The sequence below is a fragment of the Rissa tridactyla genome, chromosome 4 (assembly GCF_028500815.1).
Source record: "Rissa tridactyla isolate bRisTri1 chromosome 4, bRisTri1.patW.cur.20221130, whole genome shotgun sequence".
NCBI classification, from domain to species: Eukaryota; Metazoa; Chordata; class Aves; order Charadriiformes; family Laridae; genus Rissa; species Rissa tridactyla.
This window is the reverse complement of record NC_071469.1, coordinates 64,395,214-64,400,832: the sequence shown is the minus strand read 5'-3', so window position 1 is coordinate 64,400,832 and position 5,619 is coordinate 64,395,214.

Below are 5,619 nucleotides of genomic sequence, written 5' to 3'. Positions count from 1 at the left end.
AGAGCCACCCCCTCCCGCCCCGCCGCGCACCACAGCCGACCACAGCCGACCACCGCCGCCGCGTGCGTGCCGCTCCGCCCCCTGTAAGCCCCGCCCCCGGAGCCTCCCCAGCCACCCCATTGGCTACTCCGGCCGCATCGTCCGCAGCCATCTTCCCTCCTTGGCGGCGGGGGAAGGAAGCGACGCAGAGGAAGGGGATTGGTGCAGGCGGTGGCGGAGGGGGCGGGGCGCGCCGTTGCCATGGCAGCGGGGGGGGCCTTCCCCGCCGCGCAGGGCGGGCAGCCGCGGCCGCCATTAACGGTTCGTGAGGGGGAAGGGGCGGCCGGCGCTGCCTGGCCCAACCGCGGAGGGGCGCCCAGCTGGGCCGCGGGTCCAGGGGGTTTCTAGGCCGCGGACTCTGCATCTTCCGCCGCGGAGCCCGGGCTGCCGATGGAGGCCCGAGCAGGGCCTCACGGCTGGAGCCGTGCCCGCTTTCAGGCATCGCTGTGGTTGGTTTGTCACCGTCCTTGGGAAGCTCGCAAAGAAAATGGTCTCATGTTCGACAGAGCAGAGTTCAAAAGAGTAACCCAGAAGACTAGCAAAACAAACAGAGAATTTGCTCCGTGGCGTGATGAGATCAGATTTGGTCAACTGGATTAGGGACTGCATTTTTGTTTATAATTTTTCAGCTGTAAACTGATGGTGTCTAAAAAATAGTACTTGTCCAGAAGCCAGAAAATCCTTGGCTAACGCAGAATTACAGAAGGAGATGTGCAAGTCCCGCGTCTCCCACCAGTGTCCCTGGAGCTGTGCTGGTGTGTGTACAGCTGCCATTCTCCAGGAAAGCAAGAACACAAGGAAGGATTATTTCCTGGGAGGGATCCAAGCAAGAAGATGGGCAGGAAGGTTAATTAGGTTTCCTTTCCCTTCAGCTTGCTGTTGCATTTTTCCAGACCCTTATTTTTTCCAATTGAAGTTCCAAATAGTATTTTTTTTCCATTTTTTTCCTCAAAATTTAATAGGCTAGCACATACAGGTTATTAGAAGAAGGATAGCATACTTAACATTTGTTTCTTTTAACTTTTTATTTAATATTGCCCAAAGTCTTGGAATTCAAAATTCCTGGTTCTATTCTTAATTTACTGTTGTGCATTGAAGCTTGTTCGCCCCAATTGCAGAGTATTACATTACTCCATAATCTTAGGTGGATGTTACTCAGTGAGAAAAGTAATTTGTACCTCTATTTTTGTACCACTTAAAATCAAATTTGTAGTCTTTTCTGATAAATGCAGTAAATTGTGGTAAACAGTATTACCAATATCATAGGTAAATAAGTAAATTATTTAAAGAAGTATTTTTAAACACGGAAATATTTTCATCAGCTCAGTTTCCACTAACATTTTTTAAATTAAAATCTAAACATTTGAACTGGCTATATATTTTTCTAGCAAGATAAAAAAGAGCTTTATCTAAACCCAATAATGTGGTCAAGTCACATGGATAATAAAAAAAACTGATTAAAAACTGATTTGTACCCCAGTTAATTGGCCTTCTTAGCACTGACATGTAACAAAAGCAGAAAGTCAATCAAAAGACACTTCGAAGTACTGACAATTTCAGTTGCCTGCCACTAGCAGTGTGCAAAATTTTTAAGTCTGCATGCTCCAGCGGAACTACTCTTATTTTTATTACTGCAGCCATTTACGTACCTACTGGCACAATAATCTTGCAACGAGTAGAGAATACCCTTCTCTGTGATCACTCTGCAATACCATGAGACAGTCAACTTGACTTTCACAGACGCATTGATGATTCACCTAGGTTTCAGCTTAAAGTCTGCTTTCTAAATAGTTTATTAGCACCACGTATTAATGCAGCTCTCTGTATTCATGAGGAGTCACAGACGCACAGCTCACAGAAGCCTGTTAGCCAAGCAGGTATCACAGAAGACAGACCAATTCACCAACTGCCATGAAAAAGTGCCCTTTTTTGTTTATTTTTTCCCCTTAACATTTATTTGGGGGGCCATTTTTTTCCTGCATAGTGCATTCAAGATAGAAGAATATCTAAGCACATGACATCAAGGCACAAAGACCCAAATTACGTAATTATTGTTTTCACAGTAAATACCTTCCATCATTGTTGTGAGCATGGTCCTGCTGAAGTTTATCGGCCAGGACTAATCACTGCTTAAATAGTGAAAGTTGTTCTGAAAATTTGAAAACCAGGATGTACGTGATTTCATTGAAGACAATATTGAATTTAACACAATATATGTTAATACTTAAAGCTGTATTGTAAATGTCATTACTACAATAAGAAATACTTTTAGTTAGTAGATTTTCATCTGAGTTCCCTAGGGTGGTTGGTATTGCCACAAATTCAACAAATACCTTCTGTTCATTGTTCACATAGTATAAACAGCTGCAAGATCAACTGGAATGACATAATTCTGCAGCCATGGATTTGGTTTTCAGTGCTCCCAGATGAATCCAGCTATATTAACAGAAAGTACAATTTTCTTGATAGCACACCAACGCTGCTGAGTCAGAGTATATATTAGGTAGAAATGCATCTGTGAATTCACCACAGTAACTGCATGGCAGTTGCTCCAGGAGATCATTCCTAACTCTTGACAGTTACTTTACAGGCAGAACTTAAAACAAAAGACATTTTTAGAAAGGAATCTTTATGATCCTCACCTTAAAAGAAGGTGAAATAGTCTAAACAAATCTGAGTTTTAGTGTCACGTACTGTAGGACTAATGTCAAGTACTCAAACAGCAAGTTCTCTAGAACCAAGAATTTTTTGCTGTGTGTTTGCATAATGCCGCAACATACGCTGTGACACAACTATCCATGAATACAGCCAGCAACTTCTGGGAGCTGCCTTAATGCACTGGAAATATTTTTTTGCATCTTGCGCCTTTTTTTTGTTGTTGTTGTTTTGTTTGATTGTTTTCCTTGTTTCAAATGGGGGTCAGTGAGAAGTGTTTCTCAAAACAAAGAAAGAAATGAGAGTATCTGGGTGTAGGTGAAATTACTTTTTCTAAGATGCCCTTTCATAAATAACGTTCATAGGTCTTGGTAATTCTGAATGTTTGGTGCAGTTTTAACTGGAACTATTCAGGTAAGGTCTATCAAATCAAGCAGTTGTACCCTAACTACCTGGCTATCTATCTCGTATGTCAAGGTTATTTACGTAGCAGTATATTTTGGCCACCTATGCCAACTTTTACAGTAAAGCAATTTGTAATTAACTTGTATATGCATGTAGATGAAGTGTTACATACCAGGGATCAATGAACGTAATTCCATCAGCAGCTTCCTGCAGCTGAAGTAGCAGAAGGTAATGTGATTTGCTGGAGAAAGAGGGGTTTATTTTGAACATCTTTAAAAGTTATGGCTCATTGAATTGTTTCACTTTTCAGTTCTCATCTGTGTGTTGAGGGGGAGAGTTGGCAAACTTCTCTCCGTCACTTCTTGCAATTCTACCTGCAGAACTTGACACAAAATGTAGCAATGAGGCAAATTTATTATGACTGATGATTATCAAGTTTCTGGATTTATCAAAGGTACTTTAATACTCAATTGCCACTTAGTACTAAATAAGCACTTAATAAACCAAATCAAATGTTGATTAAATCATATACTTTAATTACATAGTACAACAAAAGGATGTTTTGATTGTAAAGTCAAGTTGTTGGATAAGGACACTGTTTTTTAGAGGTCAGCTCAGAGTTAACAAGCTTCTGACTTCAGAGAACCTAAGCTAACTTCCACATCCTGCAGTAAAAGAGCTGTGTCCATTATGTCCCCGTTGCAGGAATTCTTAATTTTAATAATGCTAGTGTTGCTAACAATGCTCACAATTTCTGATGTCCTGCAGTCAGGGTGCCAGTTTAAGATTTTATATTTGTTCCTGTTGAATGCAGAAAATTAGGCCGTGCACTGTGGGCTCCTCTTCAGCCTCCCCAACTGTTCACTGTAACTATCTCTAAAAGGCTGAGTGGATGTTCCAGGCATAGTTCAGGTAAGGAAAATAGACTGCAGACAAGTATTTGTTTTCCTGGTTGTCCTCTCTTTCTGAACACCCATGCTAGGGGTGTGCATGTTGAGATTTCATTTTTTGTCCTTCCTCCCTGAAGCAGAAAGATCAAACTGGATGCAAGAGCAGCAGCCTTCTGAGTGGTAGCAGAGGGCACCCAAAGTGCACCAGGGAGGCTTCACCTAGACGCATTCTCAGTTGTATTTGTTTGTATTTGTACAGAGACTGAACAGGAAGGATACCTTAGTGTGAGCCATTACCCTTCTTCCTGTCTTTTCCCGAGAACCTCAGTATTAAGCCCACACATTCATGTGTGAGGTTCCCAAATACAGCACAGCTGTGCATTATGAGGCAGCTAAAGTCTGCTGCCTATTGACTTTGGGGGTAGGAGGGGGTGTAATTTCTTAAGAACATGGATTTATTCCCCAGATTCCATATGCTCTACACTTTTTTGTTGTGGGGTATCGTCTTATCTTTGCTTAAAGGTCTGATCATCTAACTCCCACTGAAATTGGTAGACACTGAGATCAGTTACAGAAGACTAGCCCCCCAAATGTCCAAGTTCAGGAGAGAGAGAAGCACTAGGCCATCAGACCAGATAGATATTTCAGCACTGCTGTTATCATAGATACAGTGTTTGCATAACTACTGAAGTGTCTTTATATAAATTTTGAAATAGATATTTATTTGCATTGACAAGAAAGAAAGCTCAGCAACCAGATGTTTAAGATGCCTGGACGTGCCTCTGAGTGAAAAGAGCCAAACCTGACCATAAAAATTTTTTATTTTTCCTCCAACTTTCTTTTAAGTGATGTTAGTCAGCCTGAAGTCTAGACACAATACCAATACCGTCACAAGGCCAATGCATCAGGAACAAACAGAACTGCTGCTGCAAGGCAAGCACAATGCCATGCTAATTAGCATTGGTATGAAATCACTCTGAATGCTAAACTGGTTGGCTTTGTGCTTTTAACCACTGTCTTAAAGATGTTGGCAACTTTTACTCCTTCAAACCTCACTAAAAAAATAAGAGAGACAGCACTATGTCCTATAAACATCAACCCAGATAAAATATTCTCTTAAAGCAGCAAGCGTCAGTTTGAGTAATAGCTTTATTAAATTTATAGTTTCAGCATCTGCAACTGATCCACTGTAGTCCACAGCAATAACCGCTAAGCAATTAGTAACCATTACAGCATGACTAATGCTGTAAACAGTACATCAACAAAAATGAATGATTAAAGTACACACTGTGTACAGTGGAAGCATAGGTAACAGCCTCTCTAAATTTTCAGTTTAAAAATCTGTGCAGGTTAGTAGAAATCTGGGTCATCATGTTCTGAAATTTAATCATTCTATACGAGGCAAACATGATTACATCCCTTTGCTTAACAGCGTGAGATTAGCAATTGCAAAGTAACTCATCATAACAGGCATTTTCTTGGCAATCTTCCCAAGGCAGTTGTGGACTTGACTAGCCACCAGCACTGAATTCTTTACAGCAGGAATTATCCAAATATGGCATAACCAGCAGAGATGATCAAACATGTGGTGGATTAAATAATTCAGAGGATTTTTTTGTCTTTAACTGAC